At 44.5% G+C, this 24,165-nt stretch overlaps 2 non-coding genes across 2 annotated transcripts; both read right to left on the bottom strand.

Moving 5' to 3' along the window:
• Positions 1 to 4,745: 4,745 nt before the first annotated feature.
• Positions 4,746 to 4,818, bottom strand: Trnaa-agc (transfer RNA alanine (anticodon AGC)). Its single transcript has one exon. It is a non-coding gene; the product is annotated as a tRNA-Ala (tRNA).
• Positions 4,819 to 15,713: 10,895 nt separating this feature from the next.
• Positions 15,714 to 15,786, bottom strand: Trnaa-agc (transfer RNA alanine (anticodon AGC)). Its single transcript has one exon. It is a non-coding gene; the product is annotated as a tRNA-Ala (tRNA).
• Between the last annotated feature and the right edge of the window lie 8,379 nt (positions 15,787 to 24,165).

Below are 24,165 nucleotides of genomic sequence, written 5' to 3'. Positions count from 1 at the left end.
CTGAATGATGTTATACTGGATTTGCATTTTAAGAGACAATAGTGGTGGGGTTGGAGTTGTGGCTCAGTGGTAGAGCGCTTGCCTAGCATATGTGAGGCACTGGGTTTGATCCTCAGCACCATATAAAAATAAATAAAATAAAGGTATTGTGTCCATCTACAATTAAGGGGGGGGGGAAGACAACAGTGGTGCCTGTGCAAGAGATGATTAGAGATGAGTCAAGTTTAAAAGTCAAGGGAAGAGTTAGAGCATTATCACAAGCCTGGCAAAGATGCTGAACAAATTTACAGAGCAAATTAAACTCACTCATTCCTGCAACACATTTAATACAGGCTGGCTTTAGCTATATCACCTGCCATGCTGGACAATTCAGCCATGGTCAAGACAGACAGTAGCCTCACATTTCTGTGTAAGGAGACAACACTAAAAATAAAACAGCTAATAATTCCAGATATAATGGAAGTGAAACATTTGATATGATTTAAGGAAATCATCTTGAGAGAAATCTAAAAAATGTGAAAAATCAGGTACTCAGGTACGTACGTTGAAGACTCCTGAGCCTTCTAAGAAGAGGCAATAATTATGCAAAGGCCCTGGAACAAAATTGGCTTGGGTTATTGAAGGGGGGAAATATAAAGAAGCTAATGTTCCTAATTTAGATATGAGTAGAATCATTAGGCTTTGTTGTGGAAAAAAAACTACAGATGTTTTCTGACTTGGAGAATTTCATGGATACTGGTTGGTGCCTTTCTCCCAAGTGGATATTCTTCAACTACAGAGGTTTGGGAAGATAAATTATTAGGTTATTATCATGTTCTGTTAGTCCTGAAATACTCATGCAGTGTGCAAGTAAACATTATCAGTGAGGGATTCAGGGATGAAGGTTGGAACTCAGGAGAGGAGGTCCTCTAGAATTCAGGTAGTAGCTGTAGTCAAAATCAGGAGAAAAGAACTACACAAGGTGGTCCTACTCGACCTGGTAGCATGTGGCTCTAAAGTGCTTGGAATGTAGCTCAGATGAAATGAAGTGAGCCGTAAGTGTAAAATACACATTGTATTTTGAAAATAGTAAGAGAAAAAGAATACATCATTATTACTTTAATAGATTTTATTTTTAAATCAGTTTTAGGTTTAAAGAAAAATCAAGCAGAAAGTATAGAGTTCCCACAAGCCACATCACCCTTACTGTTTCCCAGTGCAATATTTGTTACATTTTAAATAATAAATGGACTCATGTTAATGCATGAAATAACATTAAGTTTCTCTCTGTGCTGTACATTCTATGGGTATTGACAAATGTTAGATATCATACAAAGTAGGAATTCATGCCAATTCTTTCATCCTATAGAAACTCTGTCATCTATAGGATATAGGTGTGTGCGTGCGCTCTGCGCTGGGGGTCAAACCTAGAGGCTGATGAATGCTGGACTCTCTACCTCCAGCGCGTTGCGTTCCCCGCTACCCCGGGAGGTAAAGGTGTGCGGAGGAAAAGGCCTGGAGGATGCAGGCGTCGATCCTGCCACCTCCCGCATGCTAAGCGAGCGCTCTACCGCTTGAGCTAATCCCCCGCTGCCCAGCCGCCGGCCGGAGCGCGCGGCACAAGCGGGCCACTTTCCCAGTTCCCGGCAGCGGGGATTCGCGTAGGTCCCCAGACAGGGTGAGGCTGAGCACAAAGTCACTGCCTGGGGCGGAGCCCCGCTAGCCCCGAGCGTCAAGTAAGAGGGATCCCCAAGGCAGATCAGGGGGTACAGTGTCACCTTCCTGACCTCCGTTCCACTGGTGGAGGCGCTGCCTGGGGCTGCTCCGGGGTGAGGCTGTCACTTAGAGTGTCTACGGGTTTTGACAAATGTTAATGTTCGGTGTCATTCGGAGTAGTTCATGCCATTCTCTCATCCCTCCCTTGCGGGAAGGGCCACCGGCGGCCGTGGGCAGTGGTGCAGCGGCCTCTTTCCTCAGACCCTCCTCAGCCGCCCGCGCCACCTCGCGGGCGGGACGCAGATCCCTCCCCTGCCTTCTCCAGAAGCCTGAGTTTCTGAAGTCAGGCGCCCCTCGACGTCCCAGAGACACAGACCCGCACCGGAGCCGGGAAGACCAGCGGCTGGGAGAGGGCTTGTTGTTGTTGTTGCTTGTTTTTGAACCCCGCCTTTCTTTTCCTGGTACATTGCATTATAGTTGGACATGATTATGGAGTTTGATGTCACATATTCATACAGGCGCTCAATGTAACAATGTAACCCGGCCACTACCATCCCGGCATTTCCCCACTCCCTCATTCCCTCCCACCCTTGGTCCTGTTCCTCTACTGATCTCCCTTCAATTTTCATGAGATCCACGCTCACCTTTTCCTTTCCAGCTTCTGCATATGAAAAAAAAATACGACTCTTTTTTTTAATTTTAATTTTTAAATTTGTTCTAATTAGTTATACTTGACAGTAGAACACTATTCTTGACCTTCTGAGTTTGCCTTATTTTGCTTAACATAATGTACACAAGTTCTTTAAATTTTTTTTTCTGCAAATGACATGATTTTATTTTTCTTTATGGCTGGATAAAACTCCATTACACAATATATACCTTATTTTCTTTATCCAGTCATATGTTGATGGACACCTAGGCTGTTTCCAAAGTTTGGTTATTGTGAATTATGCTGCTATAAACAGGGATATGCATGTATCACTATAGTGAGATGACTTTGATTCTCCAGGAAAAATACTGAGGAGTGGTATAGCTGATCATATGGTGGTTCCATGCTTAGTCTTTTGAGGAACCTCCATTCTGATTTCCATAGTGGTTGTACTAACTTATGATCCTACCAACAGTCTTAAAGGTTTCCTTTTTTTCCACATCCTCTCCAGCATTTATTACTATTTGTATTCTTGATGACTGCCATTCTGACTGATTGAGGTGAAATCTCAGTGTAGTTTTGATTTGCATTCCCGATTGCTAACGATGTTGAACATTTTTTCATGTATTTGTTGGCCATTGGTATTTCTTCTTTTGTGAAGTGTCTGTTTAATTCATTTGCCCATTTAGTAATTGCATAATTGATTTTTGGTTTGAAGTTAAAAAACTTAGTTCTTAGTATATTCTAGACATGAATCCTCTGTCAGAAGAGTAGCTAGAAGAGATACTTCCCATTCTGTAGATTCTCACTTCACATTCCTAATTGTTTCCTTTGCTGTGCAGAAACTTTTTTTTTTTTTATTTTACTCATCCCCTTTATGAACTCTTGGCATTATTTCCTGAGTTTCAAGTCCTGTTGAGAAAGGGGTTGCTTGTTTCTATGCTGTGCCTATTCTGGAGCGTTGACCCCACATTTTCTTCTAGGACTTGCATAGTTTCTGATCTAATTCCTAGGTCTGTGGTCTATTTTAAGTTGATTTTTGTGCAGCATGAAAGATAAGGATCCAGTTTTTCTTCTACAGAGAGATAACTACTTTGTGGCTGGGAAAATTTTAAAGGTTATTGGGTCTAAGTGAGAGTGCAGGCCTTGCCTAAGTTGGACTGAAGAATGACTGTAAGGAAAGTTCGAGAATGAGAACACTGCTGTCACTCTCATCCTAGCTCTGGGTAGGTGTGGGGACATTGAGTCTGAAATAGCAGTTTCCTTTACCTGAAAGAAAGGTTACCCTCTCTTCCCCTGCCCAAATTCAATAGGCAAAAACCCTTCCATATTTCTCTCTAATTGTGGACATGGAATCAACCCATTTGACCATAGAGTCGTGTGTATCACAGCCTTTAGCTCTGACCCAAGTATCTCATTTAAACATGTTGAACTCCTTGCCCCTATCTTTTTTGTTGTTGATCCAAGCCTCTGGGTGGCTGTCAGTGGTGGAGAACTCCTACATTTTCTAGAGCACACATTCTTGAGGCTAAACTCACTTTCCTGCTCTAGGACTCTGGGTATGATGGAGAAACTTGGAGGAGACCAGGAAGAGAACACTTGAGAATTTTAATCTCAGTCTGTAGATTTGTTCCTGAAGCATTTCTCAGCACCAGGCATGCATGAGGCCCATGATCTGTAGGGAGAACAACTACTGTGGTCCAGCCCCATTCTTCCTTTCAGAGTGGTTTATGGGTGCAGATATTAGCCACCGTGCTTCCTAAAACTGCAGATGGTTTGGGGCACCATCAGGAGGGCCTTCCTTCATGGTCCCAGTTTATGAGGAATGCATATCCTAAGAATATGGGATATGGGGCACATGTAATCGATAAAAATATTTTTCTATTGTAGTCAACATAGGCAGAGCTGAAAGGAATCAAAAGAATAGAAGTGACGAAAAGGAGAAAAGAATGGAAGAAAGGCAATCTTGACAGTAGGGTCAAGGACAGATGGCAAAGCCCCTGCAGCCAGTTGTGCAAAGATCAAACGCCCTCTTGAGCATTCTAAGCTGAACATGGTTTGTCAAAGTGAATAAAATCAAAAGGTGGGCACATCCAGACCCTTGTGCCCCCTCACACAACTCCCAGGCTGTTTCCTCACCCAAAGGCTTAACATTTGGTTTTCTCACAAAAATATATATTTTTTAACTTGTAGCTGATGCTTTCAAACATTACAAACCTGTGAGTGTAAGGCATGATTTACTAATCTTTTCCTATTTTGTTTTTGTATGTTACATATGATTTTCCTCTCTAATTTCTCAAAAAGAGTCCTGTTCAGGGCGGCACCGAGCTAGAGGCAAATCTGGTGAAGGTGTTTACCAAGCACCAAGGACAGAGGGACTGTGGAGTGAGGGGACAAAAGCTGGAGGATGCGGGCGTCGATCCCGCTGCCTCTCGCATGCTAAGCGAGCGCTCTACCGCTTGAGCTAATCCCCCTGGCGCCCGGCCTCCGCCGGCTGTTTCTGCAGCCAGGACACGATCTCCTTCCGAGCCCGGCTTCTCCTTCCCGGCTGCTGAGACCGTCCGAAAGCTTTCCCAGCAGGCGAGCCCGGACGGCGCCCCTGACAGCAGCAGAGCTAGGAGGTAATGACTGAAAGCGGCAAAGGGAGACCCAGGACAGACGTCGGGGAGCTTAGTTCTCACTCGGTTTCTTTCTCCCGCTGAGGTGAAGGAGAATAGGGCCCCTAGTTAGCACAGTGACTCCAAATGCTCTCTTGATGGCACCAGGAGCACTTTTCCCCAAGCCATACCCCATATATGGAAATAAGCTCAAATGTCTTTTGTATCTATTATTTTTTTCTGCGTCTAGGGGAACCGATATCATTTCTTACCCACTTCCTCCTGAATCTGGAATGTGGTGCCTATCTATTGAACATCAGATCCTTGAATTTAGAGGTATTTCCGTTCTGTCGGTTTCCTAGGGCTGGCATAGTAAAGATCCCAAGCCCAAGGGCTAAAAAGACACTTACTGTCCTGGTTCTGGAGGTTGGGAGCCGGAGACCAAGGTTTCTGCAGGGCTGGGCTCTCTCTGGCAACTCTAAGGGAGAATCCCGCCTCAGGTTTTCTGGTTCCTGGTGTTTCCCAAGGGTCTTGGGTTCCATTGCTTAGGTATGTCACCCCTGCCACCCTGTCTCCTTCCTGGGTCCTCACATCCCCTTCCTCTTTGCTTGATTTGTGTCTGTATCAGAGTTTCCCCTTTTTTATGAGGACACCAGCCATTTTACTTTGAGCCCACTCTAAGAGAGGCTTCATATTAAGTCTTTATGATGATCCTATTTCTGAGGTGCTGGGTTGGGAGTTAAACATGTCCTTTGGAAGGACACAATTCAACCCCCAAAAGTCATCATCTCAGAGTGTTTCCTCTGGGCTCTTGCTGTTCAACTCCCCACTCACTTTTGCCACACACCTACCTGCCTGTAGAATGTCTGTCAATGTCACTGAGTTTGGTTTGTTCTTGAATTTGATGCAGTTTGCACTATTTTGCGTCTGTTTTTGTCACTCAGTGTGTGACACATTTATTCATATTGTTGCATATACCAGTGTATGTTCTTCTTAAAACTGCCTACCATTCCCTTGTAGAGTATGACAGAAAATCAGTGTTCATCTACCTGCTGATAGACACTTAGCTACTGTGAAAGAAGCTGCCATGAAAATCCATGTAGAGGGCTTTTGTGGGCATATGATTTTGTTTCAATTGGGTGAAAAGGTCATTGTTGGATTGTATAAAAGGATATGCTAAACTTGATAATAAAGTATCAGGTATTTTCCCCAAACTGGTTGCTCCAATTTACATTACCACCATCAAAGTGTGAGATGTCCAATCTCTTCCCATGCTTGGAGCTCTTGATGTTATCAGTCATTTTAACTGTAACCATTCTAGTTCATGTGCAGTATTGTTTGTATTTGAATTTAATTTGCATTTCCCTACTGATTCATGTTGTTGAATATCTAATGTGCTTACTGGCCACACATCTTATTTTGTGTGCATCTCAAATGTATATGTCATGTATTCATTCATTCATTTTTTTCCTCCCCACTCCCAGTATAGAAGTAGTGAGAAAAAAACATGTTTTCTCCCTCCCACAATCTTAAAGAGCACAGTAGATGCCAAAAAAAAATGAATGAATGGTGGCCTGATATTCTGATGCATTAGGAATGATTGACTTTCCGATACTGAACTAATCTTTCATAGTTAGGACAACCTCCTCTATCCACAGTGTATCGATCATTCATAGGTGCTGTTGGATTCCCTGTCTTCCACGTGGTGTCTTTGTGGTGATTTTTTCATTAGGGACTGAGACCTCTTATGACCTATTACTTCCCTTAATTCCAGAACATGGAACAAATAGATCAGTTTCAGATAGTTGAATTTAGCAGTTATTTCAGAGGAAATCAGGTTGCTGAATTTAATACTTTTTAGACATAATCAGACTGAGAAACTCATTCTGTGCTAATTAATCACATGACCATGGAGTGGAAATGTCTGTAAATGCCCATAGGCATGGATCAGAATCAACATTTTGTAGGACCTTCCCACCTGCAAAAGAAAAGACCAGGGAAACAAATTGTTCCTACTAAGTTGAGTTCATTAAACTTGAGTCAAAAAGAGCCCACCTCTATGATCTCTGTAGTCCTCCTAAAAAAAAGGACATGCTCTAAAAGTTTTGGGGGTGGAGTTATTCATGGAATAGTTTTAGGGTGGAGTTTGTAAGACCCTTCTCAGCAGGACCTGGTGAGATTACCCGCGGGCTGAATTCCTGGCTCAATACCTGGACAGTAAGTCATCGAATGGGTACATCTGTTCAGAGATATTAGATCAGATTTGGGTTTGACCAGGCTGGTGTTTGAACGTGTCGTTGTAACAACGTACGTTGTAATGTATGGTTGGTGCGCTCTCTGTGTTGTGAGTCCTAGGGCTTTTGCAAGTTCACCCCTCAATTTGTCCTTTTTCTTCCCAACGGGATCAAGCTACTATGGCTAGGGAACTTCAGCTCTGAGAGGTTCATTAGCGAATCGGGAACAACAGTCTAGTTTTACAAATAAGAATGTTGAGGAGCACAACGATAAACTAAAGAGGTGGATCGCACGTCCTGCGCTTGCTCGTCAGTCGTGGAACCAGCAGGGACGCCCCCTTTTTACCGTGGTGCTGGGAGGCGCGCAGGGCTCGGCTGACTCCGTGTTCATTGCGTTAAGTTTGAGGTTCGCTTCTTGATCTTAGGCACTTGCAGAATCCTGGGGTTGCACCCACTTCTTTGCTCCGAATGGCAGAATAAGAAGGTCTCAGGGCGATTGTTAGTCACACAGAGGGGAAAAGCGAGGGACTCGGAGAGGGGTCCTTCACCGCCCCTCCCCGCCCAGCACCTCAGCGGGCGCCGGGTTGCGTCCAGAACAGGGCTCTGGCCTCTCCACCGGCCCTTAACGTCGCCAGCGCCCCCGTCCTTCTCCCGGAGGCCGAGGTCAGGGTTCTTTCGGGTCGCCGACTATGCAGGTCTGGCCGCACCCAAACCCGCGGTCGTGACTGCGGGGACCGGGCCTTGCAGCAGCCGCAGGGTCTTGGCGTTGGGGCTGGAGGTTCTTCTTTTCTTGACTTAAAACTACTTCAAAATTCTCACATTCTCGCCTTCTAGGGGACTTACTCGTGGAGAGGGATGATCGCTGGAGTGAGTCACCCAAGTCGGCAAGGGGGCTAGCAAGGAAGGATCCCTCTGACGGCGTTCTCCCGCGGAAGGTGTCACCGGGAGACCGAGAGGAGGAGAAGGAGTTAGCAAAGTGCAGGTTCCGCGGAGCTTCCGAAACAGCAGGCGCCCGCCTGGTCCCAAGGCAAGTTCGGCTCCCGCGCTGAGCTGGCGCGGAGTTCCAGGCTCGCGTTGCTGTCACCGAGGAGTGACTCACAGGTGGGTAGCGAGCGAGGTTCTCCGTGGCCACGATTGTAGGGTCTTTCGGCGCTTTGTGAGGGCGACAAGCTCAAGATTTCCCGGGGTTTTCTTTCCTGTCGCTCCCCCCCCCCCCACCTTTCGGGTGCGGGTTTTAAAACCACAAGGACGGCATGGGGAAGTTTGCTCCGCCATCATGTCGCTGTCGCTTTCCGTCGCTGCTCAGGGCTTCGTCCACAGTTCAACTCCGAGGCCTCCAGCTTCCCGTCCGAAGGGCACTTCCAGCCGGTGTTGGAGCGGAGCCGAGGGAGCACCGTGAGGGAAGATGAGAGAGAGGGTGAAACTTCAGACGTGGGGTGGAGAGGCAGGCCAGCTGAGAGAGGGACTGGCGAGGGGCGAGTCGTGCCCAAAGCCCGGGAACCGCAGCGTGTTGGCGAAGCGGCCTGGCGGAGGGCCTGGCCGTCGGTGATGAGCACGGCCGTGGGCTGGACTCCTCTAGGCAACGATTGCAAACGAATCTGCTGTGCGTTTCACTACCGAGTCCCTGGGACTGCGGACGTCGCGGGCTGCGGACCTGGTTACTCCCGGCCAACGCGATTCGTAAGGGAATCCGGAGGAACCGCCGTCTCTGCACCTCGGGCGATCAGCCTGGGGTAAGCTCCGCACGTGGTGAAGAGACTTTTTTCTGTGGACCAGAATGTGTCAACCTGGGTAGGAGCAGTAGGAGGAGCGCCGGGGACCCTCTCGCAACCCAAGACCATGAGCAAGGACTTTAAAGTTGAGGGGTTTTTGTGCGTGAGGTGTCAACAGACTCACTTATTTCTTAAGAAATGAAAAGTAAGCCCGAGGATTGTAATTGACCGTTCTTATCTAGTCCTTTTCAGTTAGAAATATGAGAGCGGCTTCCCTGTTTTGGTGAAAAAACGAGTGCATTTGGGGGGAATAAGATTCTTGCTATGGGGCAAAGGTGTCGAAGACACTAGAAGCCACCACAGAGAGGCCCGGGAGCGCGACTTCTGTCTACCTTGAGAGCAGGTGGAGAGAAAGGGGAGGTGATTTCGTTTTGCGTCAGTTTCTCTGAGGGGGTCATGGAAACCCTTCCTCAGGAACCGCTGAAGCAGATGATGGACTTGAACTCCCCCTTAGGATGAATCCAGGAATCATAACTTTTTCCAAAACGAATTTGAGAAAACTTCCCTGGGTGATTGAGATACTGACCTTTAACTACCTAAGGAGAGACCTCCTTAGCTCAGTTGCTTAGAGTCAGGTGCAAATAAAGGCAGGGCTTCCATCAGAACAGGCCACCTGAGATTTTATATTCCTTTAAGAGTAACAAGTGCTGAGATAACAGACAGTGCAAACAACAGAAAGGAGGAGCAAGCTCATGTTGCCCCCGTGTGCCTGAAACGTGCCAGCATACACTGTGTGGTTTGGTGTCCTGGGAGGAGTCTATGCTGAAGGAGCTGAGAGTCCAGAAGGAAATCCCCATCCGGGAGCCGCATGAGCCACAGGGATAAACACACAGGAGTAAAACCTGGGCTTTTCATCCTTCCGCATTTTGTGAGGTGTCTAACTCTTCCCCAGCCACACTTGCTCTTGAGGGGGGCTTCCTAAACTGTGTATCAGCTTGTTTCTTCAGAGCTGTCCTTGGATGGGCAGGCTACCTCGTGCCTCTCAGAGCAACCCAGGCCTGCCTCTGGCCCATTCTGCATTTCGATTTCCTCTTTTCACTTTCCATACTTGACTCTAGACATGCAGGTCTTCAGGGATCACCCCATGCAGAACACTGGTCCCCTCACCTATTGCTTGCTTGTCCAGTTGCTTTGATGGATCCAAAGCCAGCTTCTGGGAGACAGCATCCCTCTCCCAGTTTCCCTGGTTTCTGAGTTGTTTCCCTCCCAGCACTCCCAGACATCCAGGCACACCTCTGCTTTGTGTCGTTTACAGAGAATTCCCATTTCTTTGCAATCTTCCTCAATAAGCTCCTTGGGGGTAGGGTGCTTATTACTTAGTGCTACATATGTTTAAAAGTCTGCACAAGTGGATGAAGGCTGAGAAATACATTGTATGCAGGCATAAAGGAAAGAGAGCGTTTCATGCTCCAAGTGGACTTCTCAGGGCCGTGAGATCCATGCTGCCTCCATCCATGTGGCATATTTAGGTCAGATGGGCAGTAGACTACAATGTATGGTGATTGGTTTCATTTCTCTGAATGCAACCCTGAGACTTAGAGTGGCTCTGTGTGCATGCCCCATTCATTAAAAGTCAGGGGAAGGTTTGTAAGGGTTCTGTGTTTGGGATTGGGGTCTCTGATGACTTCATGGCTGTGGCATGCTTGTGGCTGGGAAAGTGTCTGTACAAAAGTACAGGATGCCTAGCTGCTGGGAAAGTTTCTGTGCAGACACAGGATGCCTAGCTGCTGTAGCAACGCTCTCCACAAGGAGGCTCTGTGCTGGAATCTTGTTAGCTGGACCTTGATCTCAGGCGCACAGCTCCTGGGAATAAAGGAACTTGCTTGCTCCATAACTACAATGTTTCACCAAGCTCTGCTGCTCCTGGACCTGCCCACCTAACAGTAACTTCAAACAGTAGATTTAATCTTGAGAACTACACAAAGCTCCTAACATTGCATATTATAACTGTAGACTTTAACTGCAGAATAAACAACCTTAATGATACAATAAACAGTAATGTATCAATAATGCCAGTGACCTAATGTAACCTATTGATATAAATAAAACTGGCAGGTTGGGCAAGGGGACATTCTGCCTCTGCACCTTGCTTCTGACACCTTTTGATTTCTTTACAAAGGTTGAAGTCACTGAGGCTGAGATGGAAGAGAGGCCTCTTAAGTGATGGGAATTTCTGCCTCGACGCTGGTCTATAGTAGAATGGTGCATCTCAAATCCATAATTTCTACAGCATCAAAATGACTGGTTTTGAAATTTTTCTAAATTCAAATTATGAGAACCACTTGGAATTAATATTTACAAAATTACTATTTATTAAATTGTTTGGTTTTTGCAGACACATACAGAATATAGACAGTTACCAGCCTTTTAACAGTAAGTGAGATTCATAGTTGCACTCAACAAATATTACCCAGGGAAGGAAAGCTATAGGAGTGGTGAATTCACTGATTCTATCCTCAACATACAGCCCTCAAACTCCAGCTGCTTTCTCTACAGTCTCACAATCTCAAGGCAAAGTCCATAGAAATAGCTCTGTTTCCCTTTGTGTGGCTTAATGTAATTGAAGAAAATCTTCCTTGAATTTTCTGAGATTTTCCCTGTCCTCTGGTTGGTCACATTTGTGTGCCCATGCCTAAATCAACCATTGACAAGTAAATCAGGATGACTAGGTTTATTTCTGACTCCGAGGTTATGGTTGTTGTGGTTTAGATAACAAACAAACCATGTTAGATAACAATAACATAAAAACTCATCTGTGAGACAATGCAAGGTTTAGAGGTGTAATGATTGGGTTATGGGAGCTGTAACGCAATCAGTGCATTAATCCCCTGATAGGGATTAACTGAGTGGTGACTGTAGGTAGGTGGGGTATAATTAATGGAGGTGGGTCATTGGGGGTGTGCCTTTGGTATCTATTTTGTGAGCTGAGCTTAGTGTCTCTCTCTGCTTCCTCCTGTGATGTCCCGAGTCACTCTGTTCCACCACACTCTTCCACCGTGATGCTCTGCCCCATTTCAGGCTCCCCAGGAATGGAGTCAGCCCTCTGTGGAATGAGAACTCTGAAACTGTGGGCCCCAAAGTAAACTTTTTCTTCTCTAATTGTTCTTGTCAGGTTCTTTTGGTCACAGCGAATAAGCTGACTAGCACAAAGTTAAAAAAGAAAAACAACAGCAAACATGACCAAACATTTGACTTCCCAGTAGACTTGGTCCTGTTTTCTTAAAGCTTTATAGTTTTAGCTCTTACCCTTGGGTCTATGATCAACTTTGAATTAATTTTTGAATATAGTATGAGGAGGGGGATCAGCTTCACTCTTTTGTGTGTGGATTTCTAATCACCTCTGTGCCATTTGTTGAAAACACCACTATTTCCTAATTGAATTGCCTTGGCACCCATTTCAAATCACGTGGCTGTAAGTCTGAGGGTTATGTCTGGATTCTCAATATTATCTATTCTGATGCTAGTACCATACACTCTTGATGACTGTTTCTTTACTATAAGTGTTAAGTCTGGAAATATTAGTTCACCAATTGTGTTTTGCCTCTTGAGGATGGTTTTGGCTACTCTGAGTTCTTGCAGTTATTCATAAATGCTGAGATCAGCTTGGCAATTTCTTTAAAAAAGAAAGCCATCTGAGGTTTTGATATGGCTTGCATTAATGAATAGATAAATTTGGAGAATACTGAACTTGGGCATATCTTTTCAAATTTTTAGGTCTTGTTCAATTTCTTTTAATGATTATAAGTAGTTGTAAGGACAAAACTTCTATGTGATTTTTTTCCTTAATGTTTCCAAAGTATGGCATTCTCTTGAATAAAGAATTAAAAAAACTATTTTAACTTTACTTCTGCATGGCTCATTGCTAGTGTATAGTAATGCAATCGATATTTTATATTGATTTTGTATCTCATCATCTTTTTGTGTGTGTGTTTCTGGGGATTGAACCCAGAACCTGGTGCATGTAAGGCAAACACTCTACCAACTGAGCTATACCCTCAGTCCTTTGTGTCTTGTAATCTTGATGGACTCCTTTGTTACGTCAAATCTTTTAAAGTAGATTCCTAAGTATTTTCTATATACACAGTCATATCAACAGCAAAAGAGATATACTGCTTCTTGCATTCCAACTTGGATGTTTTTAGTGTCAGCTTATCGCCCAGTTGTCCTGGCTGTAACCTTCAGTAAAATGTTGAGTAGAAGCACTCTTACTTGTGTGAATTGGTTCTAAAATAACGGGAAAGGCTGTTGCCATCCTGACGAGGACATATTTTCTTTCTTCTTTCCTAAGGTTGATATGGAAGTGCTCTGGTGCATTGGGATGGTGGATGTGAAAACAACACAGGTACAGTTTGTTCCTCTCCAGTGTAGACCGCAGAGTCTCTGCTTTCCCATCCTGATTTTCTGGGCACTCCTCCCTGGCCTGAGGCCCTGGCACACAGAGATGATGACATTCTTTGTTGGGGGTCCCTGGTTTTCCCAAAGAGCACTCTAGCCAACTGAGGGCTCTTTACTCACCCAGAGACAATATAAAACTTCAGAGGAAGGCTGTTCCTTCCAGGAAGAGAATTCTGGATTCTAAGCTCAATCTACAGATTCTCTTCCCCTAAATAAAAGTGACCTAGGATACAAGCTCAGATGAGAAGCCAGCTTTTCCAGGGAGAAGGACAGCAGAGCAGTGATCATGTTGTCCTGACTCTGCCCCAAGCTCCATTAGTCCAACCAAAGGTCTCACACCCCCAGTGGCCCTGGTAGGCAAAACTTACTCTTAATGACCGTGTCAGGAAACTGAAAACCACTGGAGAAGGAGGAGACTGAGTGCTCTCTTCAGGTGACAGCTTCCCTGATTCTCCTGACCCCTTGCTGGCTAATGACTCCCCCACAGCAGACAGGTCACCCAGGTTGCTATGCACTTAATTTGTTTCTCATCTGTTTCTTCCCAATTTAGGATGTAGATCTATGAGGGCACACGTGTTTGTATTTTATTTACTCTTGAGTCTTTGCACCCAGAACAGCAGCAAATATGTCCTCCTAACTGTGGTAGGGTGACCTTCAAAGCACTTAGTTGGAGGGGAATTTGCCTGCAGGTGGAGAAGTGAACCAACCAAACACTTGTGGGTTTTGGGTGTAAAGTAAGTGTCTTCACTACTCATTCTATCAAACCACTGGGAACTGACTTCTGCTTCACTTGAAATCCTTGGTCGTGGGCTTTTTTTTGGGGGGGGGAGGTGCTGCTTTTACTCCGCATTTTATAGTCTTTTTTTTATGGTGGGGAGGGGGTGTGGGAAGCACCCACCCTTTCTGAGGTTGGAACTCAGAACGTTCAAATGATGAGATGCTGCAGGCTGCACCAAGAAGGCAGGCCAGCGGGCAGTTCACAAAGTATCCCATTCTCCTATCTCCACTGCTTTACCAATCTCCAGCCTTTAAAGATAGTCACATCATGTCAGCCAATGCTGCAGCTGAAGGAGTCTCCACTGTCACGGAGTTCCTGCCTCCCCACAGGTCACCAGCCACCGGGGGCCAAAGCCAAGGGCACGCGACCTTTGCCATTCTTGTCCTGCTTGTGACACAAGTCACCTGTCCCTCGGGGTCTAATTCAATCTCAGACCTCCCAAAATTCCCTCTGCTTTTTTTTTCTTTTCTTTTCCTTTTTGTGCCAGGGATTGAACCCAGGGGACCTTAACCACTGAGCCTCAGTCCCAGTTCCAGCCCTTTTTATTTCTGTTCTTTTGAGACAGAGTTTGGCTAAGTTGTTTAGGGCCTGACTAAATTGCTGAGGCTGATTTTGAACTTGCTCCCTCAGCCTCCCCAGGGGCTCAGCAACATAGCACCTGGCTTCTCTGGTTTTTAATGGTCGCATTTAGATCATTTACATTTAACGCTACTACTAACAAATTCGTATGTAGACCTACTATGTAATAATTTATTAGTTTGTTCCTTTATTTTTATTCTTCTATGTTTCTCTTCCTGCTTTTTTTTTTAGGCTTATTTTAACGTTGTGAGGGGTCTCGGACCTGCCATATGTGGGTAAAACGTCTAAGTATTCTTAAAATAAACATCTTGCCATTTAGGTTGGATACAGAAACTTCATCACCATTTAACCCCTTTACCTGACCCCTGTGTTATCTATGTAGTACATCTAGATACAATTAATCTCCTTCAGACAATATTACAACTTCTGCTTTTAATCACCAAAAACACTTTAACCCACAGCAGAATAAAAAAAAAACAAAAAAACAAAAAAACAAAAAAAAAACACATTGCATTTCCCCAGGTATTTCTTATTTCTGCTGCTGTTCCTTCATTGGTGTGTTCTAAGCGTCCAAATGACCACTGCGTCCACCTTTTTGATGTTTCCTTGTTGTTTTCAGAAGATAGAGAACTCTGTCATCTGGGGAACCCAGGTACAAATAGAAAAGCTGCGGAATGCGGCCAGCGACCCCGCCGCCGCTCAGCACGGTCCCTTTTGTCCTCCCTGGAGGGTGGCTTAAGGACAGGGAACTCAGTGCCCCTAGCCAAGGTCCAGGGCAGGGCTGGGGCTCGTGTGGTCTTCTAGGAAAGGAGAAAGGGCGGTGGGAAACCCCTGGCGTTGACGGCAGAGAGCAGGTAAGTGCTGCACCCAGGTACCGCCCCGCGGTCCCAGGGTTCCCTGGTAACAGGTGGGTGGAGGGTCGCCTGTTTCGCAGTTAGAGCACGTTCGCGGGAACCCTGCTGGCATTATGCGAAGAATTGTCCAAAATTGACCAAAACTTTCCCCGGAGCCAAGTGGAGGATGCGGGCGTCGATCCCGCTACCTCTCGCATGCTAAGCGAGCGCTCTACCATTTGAGCTAATCCCCCGGCTCCCGGGATCCCGGGCGCCTCGGTTTATCTGGGAGAAGACGCGGTGGTCCACGCCCTGCTATCCCTGCTATCCCCCCGCGACCGTCAAGGCCGTCCCGCGAGCTCAGACTCCACCGAGACCGACTGGAGACGGCCCAAGCTGGAGCCGGCCGGCCCTCTGGGTCCCCAAGGAGGGAGACCTGGTACCTGCCACCCCGAGGATCGCGGGAAAGGCGCGCCCGCCCACCTGGGGTCCGAGGGCGGCGCACGGCTCCAGGGCGGGCGTGGGGACCGCAGCTCCACGCGACCCCTCCTCTCCTCTCCTCTCCTCTCGGGCTGAGGTTGGGTGCTGGACACGTGCGCTCACTATGTAACTGACGAGCGAGCCTGCGGGTTCAGGGTGCACCGCCTGCAGCTTTGCCCTACGCCTAACCGAGGGATGACCGGTCCCGCTGATGAGACGGCACTGCTCCAGCTTCCGTGGGTAGTGGACAAAGTCCGTCTCGCCCGTCTTCGGCCTCCGTGCTGCACCCGAGAGCTCCCGAGCTTATTCCCGAGGCTGGCTGAAGTTTGGGTCCTCTGACCACACCTCCCACTCCCTCCTCCACCCCACCCGCCCCCAGTTCTGGAAACCTCCATCCTACGCTCTGCTCCCTTGCGCCTTTCAGATCCCACCTTTGACTCTCTGTGACCTGGAGGTCCATCTGTGTCGTTGCAAATGACAGGGATTCCTCATTTTAAAGGCTGTATGAACTCCGTGCGTATCTCTACCACATTGTCCTGGTGCACCCATCCGTCGATGGACACGTGGGTTCATTCTGTGCCTTGGCTGTTGGGAATAACGCGCTGCGGTGAACCCGAGGGCGACATCTCCTGACCTGCCGGGGTCCCTCCTCCTAGGTACATGCCCAGCAGGGGGCGTGCTTGAGCATATGGTAATTCTATTTTTAACTTTGAAACAAATTGCTGGACTGTTTTCCATTTTGGTTGTGCCAATTTACATTTCCACCAAAAGTGTACAAGAATCCACTTTTCTCCATAGTGGGCAACATGTATTTTTAAAACAAATCTTTTTTTTTTATGATAACTTTTCAATCAGGTGTGAGGTGATATCTGGTGGCTTGGGTTTGCATTCCCCGATGATTAGTGATGTTGAACAGAGTTTCACATGCCTCTTGGCCACTTATCTTCTTTTGAGAAATGTCTGTCCAGATACTTTGTCCATTTTAAAACCATGTTATTTGTTTACTTGTTGTTGAGTTGTTTGAGTTTCTAATACATTTTGGATATTAACACCTTATCCAATGTATGGATCATAAATATTTTCCCCCGTTCAGTGGGTTATCTCCTCATTTGTTAATTATTTCCTTTGTTGTGCAGAAGCTTGGAGTTTGATGTAATCCTACTTATTTATTTTTGCTTTTGTTGCCTAAACTTTTGAAGTCCTATTAAAAAACTCTGCCCAGAGTAACGTCATGGAGTGTTTCTGCTGTGTTTTCTTCTAGAAGTTTAACAGTTTCCAGTTGCCGCAGTCTGGCTGGGCACAAATCACAAGCCACTGAAGCAGGAACAAACTTTATTTTTAAACTGCAGGAAAACACTTCACACAGCTCCCGGGGAATCCTCCCTAATGCCAGGAGGCTTGTCCAGGAACCCCCAGCCGGAAATATCTCTCCCGGAAATCCCTCCTCCTGCACTTCCCCAACCAATGGGAACTCTCGGGGAATCCCCGGAAATCCCCAGGAGAACTCCAAACTAGTGCGAGAACTCAAAAGTTGGGGCAGAGGCGGATAGTAATGCCTCGCCTGTCAATCAATACTGTTGGCAAAATGCCAGGGGCCATACAGACTCGGCGGTGGCTCTCAGCATCTCCCCCTTTTTGTTTAATTAAACAACAAGCATGTGGCTTAGGGACCGTGCCTGTTAGGCAGTCCAATTCAACATATGGTCCTTACCCGTCATCGGATGAACTGACCTCTAGGCGTCAGCCTCCTGTCTTAGGTTGGTACCACTGCAATTGGATCATACCCGTCACTGACTACCGGTCCAGCATACAGCCATACTTGTGGATAGGCCTTTGCACCCGTGGGGGGGTGAGGTTCTTTGCCTCACCTCTGTTGGCCCCCAAATTTTAGACCATCACTAGTAGAAGGGAGGAGGATGCAAAATGCCATGACACTAAGCCAATTGAGGGCTCCTTTGAAAAATTGTACCACCGGTGACACCATCAGCAAAAATACTCCAGCACTACCACAATTCGCTGTACCAACAGATAGTTCACAATGCATACAAGTGATACATAGTCCAGGCAAGGTCTGCAAGCAATTCAAAGCAGAGGAATCTGTCAATATGTCCATTTCCTCCCAAAGTAAATCGACTCCTTAATTGAGCATTACTTGTGGAGTTATTATTCAGTGATGCATCAGTTTTTACAGTTTGTTGTGATAACTATCGAAGAAGCTGTAGTTTGGTTTTATCTTTGTCTTCACCGGCACTGGGATGAAGATAGGAATTCTGGCAATGATGCTAAGAAAAAAATTATGTAACATTCCAACAGGCACTAAGAAAACAATTTTTTGAACAATTTACATTATCCTGAACAGAATTATTAAATATAATGAGAAGGAAAGGTGAAAGTAAACAAACAGATCTGTTAACCTCCTTATTTGTTCACATATTAAAACAATTTTCAACAGCTGTTTACCCAATCTAAATTAAACCATTAAAATCACGTGAATAAAAAAATTCGGATCCATTTATTCATGAGCGCTCCTCATATATGATATTACAACACTTAAGACAATAGTAAAGGCCTTGTAGCTTTACCTAGGTGAAATCTCCATTGCAATGCTTAAAAACTCCACAGTCAAAAAATAAAACTGATCAGAAAAACATTAACCTAGGTCTGTATGAGCTCAAAAATAAAATAGAACTTTATGATGTGGGAAAAGGCAAATAATAAAATAAATATTGAAAAAAGCATCCTGGTTAATCACTGTCGCAGATGTAAGAATAGCCAAACTGGAGTTCTGGATATCAGCTGTTATGGATTTGAGTCAAATCATCTTCCTTTTGGCCTGTAGAAATTGTTTTAGTTAATCTCTCTGGAATCCAAATCGGCTGCTGTTCTCCCTGTGGAAAAACACAAACAGAACCCCGACTCCAGACAATCACTGGGTCAGGACCTTTCCATTGTCCTGTTAGAATATCCTTCCAAAGTACCTTAGGCTTATGTACATTTTTTGGACACATATGCCTTTCCGCAGCACTAAGCCCTGAGGAATCCAAATTTAAAAAGTTTAGAGTAAAAAGGGTTATTTTAAGTTTATCTTTGGGTGACATATACCCCTTTCCAATTCCCTCTTTTTGCTTTAGTAAGTACATTTTAATAGTTTGATGAGCTCTTTCAACTATGCCTTGTCCCTGTGGATTGTATGGAATTCCTGTTATATGAGTAATGCCAAATGATGAGCAAAATTGTTTAAAAGAGGTAGAAATATAACCAGGACCATTATCTGTTTTTAACTGTTTTGGAACGCCCACAGTGGCAAAATTTTGTAAGCAATGAGCTATAACATCTTTAGTTTTTTCTCCGGAATGAAGGGAGCCCATCAAAAATCCGGAAGAAGTATCAACTGTAACATGCAAATATTTTAATTTTCCAAATTGTGGCAAGTGTGTGACGTCCATCTGCCAAATATGGTTAGGTATCAGTCCTCTAGGATTGACTCCAAGATTAACTTGTGGTAAAAAGGTCACACAATTTTGACATTGTTTTATTATTTGTCTAGCTTGTGCCTTAGTTATTTTAAAACGCTTTTGTAAAGTATTAGCATTGACATGGAACCTTTTATGAAAATGTGTAGCTTCTTCTAGTGTAGAGAAAATATGTATGTCATGTGTAGTTTTATCTGCTAAATCGTTGCCCAAACTAAGGGCTCCAGGCAATCCTGTATGTGCCCTAATGTGTCCTATAAAGAATGGATCTTTTCTGTCCCAGATTAGACTTTGTATAGCAGAAAACAAAGAGAAAACAGTAGAGGAAGGGGAAATCCTGCCAGCATCTTCAAGGGATACTATAGCATTAACTACATACTGACTATCAGAGAATAAATTAAATACAGAATCTTTAAACATCACAAAAGCTTGTAAAACTGCATTAAGCTCTACCTTTTGAGCTGATTGTTTGGGTACTAAAAATGTAAAAGTTTGATCAGGGGTAACTACTGCTGCTGTACCATTATTTGACCCATCAGTGAATACATTTGGAGCATTCATGATAGGGGTTTTTCTTGTCAGTTTTGGAAAAACTACAGGATGCGAAGACCAAAAAGACAACAAAGGATTAGATGGTAAGTGATTATCAAATGAAACATTAGATTTACACATGATTATTGCCCAAGTATTTAACTCATTAGCTAACTCATCAATTTGATCCATAGTATATGGAGTAATAATTTTATTGGGAGAAATTCCAAACACTCCCTTTGCTGCTTTTATTCCTTTGAGTATTAATTGTCCTACAGCCTCAGGATACCTAGTAAGAATAGTGTTAGGAGAATAAGATAAATGTATCCCCAATAATGGACCTTCTTGCCAAAATACTCCTGTAGGAATATTTTTTGTTGGTATTACAATAAATAATAAAGGCAAAGTTATATCAATTCTATCCAAATGCATATTTTCCATGTATGTTTCAATAATTTTTAATGCCTTTCTTGCTTCAGGCGTTAACATGCGGGGTGAATTTGGATCTGATGGACCTTTTAGGATATCAAATAAAGGTCCCAACTCTCCTGTTGGTATGCCTAGATAAGGCCTTATCCAATTTATGTCTCCTAATAACTTTTGAAAGTCGTTAAGTGATTTGAGTTGATCTACTCGTATTTGAATTTTTGGTGGACGGACCATGGTTGAGGATAATAGAACTCCTAAATAATTAATTGGAAAATGTAATTGTACTTTATCTAGTGCTATCTCTAAATTATAATTTTTTAATAAATTTGTAAGTGTGGCATAACATTCTAGCAATGTGTTTTTATCTTTGTGTGCTAACAATACATCATCCATATAGTGAAATATTTGTAGTTTAGGATTTTGATTTCTAAGTGGCTGGATTGCTTTGTTAACATAAATTTGACACATAGTTGGGCTGTTAGCCATCCCTTGAGGGAGTACTTTCCATTCATATCTCTGATCAGGACCTTCATGATTCAGTGCAGGGATAGTAAATGCAAAATGTGGACTATCCTCAGGATGAATTGGAATTGAAAAAAAACAATCTTTAATATCTATAGCTAAAACGTACCAGGTTTTTGGCAAAGCAGACAATTGAGGAATCCCTGATTGAGCAGGTCCCATAATAACCATCTCATTATTAATGGCTCTTAAATCTTGCAATAATCTCCATTTACCAGATTTCTTTTTAATGACAAAAATGGGAGTATTGTAAGGAGATACGGAAGGTTGTATATGTCCCTCCGCTAATTGTTGTTTGACCAGGTCATGGGCTGCTTGTATCTTTTCTTTAGTCAGGGGCCACTGAGGAACCCATACTGGTCTATCTGATTTCCAAGTAATTTTTATTGCCTCAGTGACCCCTTCTGAAAACCCAGTCCATGTCTATTTATTCCCTGATCTATTTGAATTGGTGCTGCTATGCCTTGTTCTCCTAATCTTTTTTCTTTCCTGAAACCTTGTCTAGCCCTAATAGTGGGCGCATTTGGATTGATGTTATTTGTTAATGTCAAACCTAATTGATCTAGGACATCTCGTCCCCATAAATTTATAGGAAGATGATCCAATACATATGGCTGTATAGTTCCTTCACATCCTTCAGGATCCTTCCAATCTAATACCATTGCACTTCTATGGGGATTAGTCGCCACTCCTAGGCCTCGAAGCGTTTGAGTGGCTTGTTGTAACGGCCAATGTTTTGGCCATTCTTGACGAGATATGATGCTAAGGTCTGCACCTGTATCCAGTAGTCCATTAAATTCATGTCCTTGAATATTTAGTTTTAGCATGGGACGAGAATCTAAATTTAAAGACAGCATAGCCCAATCTACACCTGTGGAGCCTAATCCCCTGGAACCTCTTTCTATAGTACTACTGGAAAATTTATCATGTAGGCTGGGTATTATTAATAACTGTGCTATTCTATCTCCTGGTGAAATTACTGATATACCCTTTGGAGAACTAGCTATAATTTTTATTTCACCTTCATAATCGGGATCAATTACCCCGGGACTTATCATAAGTCCTTTTAGCGTAGAAGAACTGCGTCCTAACAATAAGCCTACTGTTCCTTGGGGAAGAGGTCCTTTTACTCCTGTGGGAATGATTTGAACTCCCATCTCTGGAGTTAGTACTGCTCTGGCGGAGGCGCAGATGTCCAACCCTGCGCTTCCTCTGGTTCGTCTGATGAGAGATCTGATGGATAATGTGTCCTGGGCACTACCCTGATGGTGTTGCTGGGTTCCTCCATGGTGTTTCTGGGTTCCTCCAGTGCCCCGTACATTTGTGGTCGTGGGCCCCGGAGCATTGGGCCCCCCTGTCCGTTTTTTGGCAATGGAGCTCGATGCCTTTCTCCACGATATCGTGGGTAAACACTTGGTCCTTGTCTGTTTTTTGATAACGGAATACCCTCTATGGTGGTTTGAGAACGGCATTCATTAGCCCAATGTTTCCCTCTACGGCATCGTGGGCAAATACCCGGTATTCTATTCGTTTGATATCTAGCTTTGTTAAACCCTCCTCCTATGGGGCAACTCCTTTTAAAATGTCCTGTTTGATCACAATTATAGCATGTTTTTGGCCTGGCATCTAAAGCCTGTTGTACTGCTGCTAAGACTTGCCCTTGTTCATTAATGTCTCTACATAATTTAATATATGTGTTTAAATCTTCATGTCTCCATGGTCTAATGACCTCTCTGCAACAACGATTTGCTTGGTCATAAGCCAGTTGTTTTATAAATGGCATTGCCTGTTCTGTATCCCCAAAAATTCTGGAAGCTGCTTGAATAAGCCTATCTACAAATTCAGCGTAAGGTTCATTAGTTCCTTGTATTACCTTAGATAATTGACCTTGTAAACCTCCATGCCCCTGTAAAGTTTTCCATGCCCTAACCGCATCTACAGCAATTTGTGCGTATACGCCAGGATCATATTCAATTTGTTGCCGTTGACCCTCATAAGGTCCTTTTCCTAACAACATATCTAGATTTCTTTGAGGGTAACCGGCTGCTGCATTTCGTCTAGCTGTCTCCCTGCAAAATTCCTCATTGGCAACCTTCCATAACAAATATTGTCCTCCATTTAGCACAGATTTACACATACTAGCCCAATCTGCTGGCGTCATGTCCAAGTTGGTAATGGATTCGACCATGCTTACAGTGAACGGTGCTTGAGGACCATAGGTTGTTACAGCCTCCTTTAACTGCTTCACTGTTTTGAAATCTAAAGCACGGTGAATTCGCTGCCCTCCTGCCTGCTCAAGTACAGGGCATGCTAATCTTTGAGGTCCTGTCTCAGGATCCCATCTATCAACTACGGGGTTTGAGGGCCACTCAGCTATCTCCATAGGGGGAGCTGTTGGTTGAATTACGCCCTCTGGTGATAGAACGGTGTTAGTAGCAGCCTCCTGTTGTAGCTTTTTCCCTAATAGCTGTTTCTCCTCTAAGCTTTCTTCCTTTAAATTTTCTTCCTCTGTCTGACTAGCTTGAGAGACCTTCTCTTTTGCTTGATCTAAAATGTCTTTCTCCATGGTCTGAACCTCTAACAATTTACTTAACACTCTTTCAGTTTGTTTTTTACTAATTTCTAATCTGTTATAAAGATAACGCAACCCAGTAAGATAACACAAAACAAAACCGAAACAGAATGAAACAAAAACGGAACAAAAAATCGTTGTATCAATTTTCCTATTTTCTTGACATGTGCATTTGTGGTCTATTTCTATCTCTTCCTCAGGGGCGAACAACTTCAAACCTTGAGCCAACCATTTTTCCCAATCTGCCTGAGAAAATTCTAGGGATAGGCAGCTTGAAACAAACACAAAACAAATCAAAACAAGAACACATTGTTTTTTAAAATGGTCGCCCATTCTCTCGCCTTCCCTTAGGGGCAAGCAATTTCACTTACCCCGAAGCTTCAGACGTTCCCCGTACGGGCCACCAAATGCCGCAGTCTGGCTGGGCACAAATCACGAGCCACTGAAGCAGGAACAAACTTTATTTTTAAACTGCAGGAAAACACTTCACACAGCTCCCGGGGAATCCTCCCGAACGCGCCAGGAGGCTTGTCCAGGAACCCCCAGCCGGAAATATCTCTCCCGGAAATCCCTCCTCCTGCACTTCCCCAACCAATGGGAACTCTCTGGGAATCCCCGGAAATCCC

The sequence above is a fragment of the Marmota monax genome, unplaced genomic scaffold (genome assembly GCF_021218885.2).
Source record: "Marmota monax isolate L192 unplaced genomic scaffold, Marmota_monax_Labrador192_F-V1.1 WCK01_AAM20220418_F8-fsc00141, whole genome shotgun sequence".
NCBI lineage: Eukaryota > Metazoa > Chordata > Mammalia > Rodentia > Sciuridae > Marmota > Marmota monax.
The sequence above is the reverse complement of the archived record's forward strand: the minus strand, read 5'-3'. Positions and strand labels throughout refer to the sequence as shown.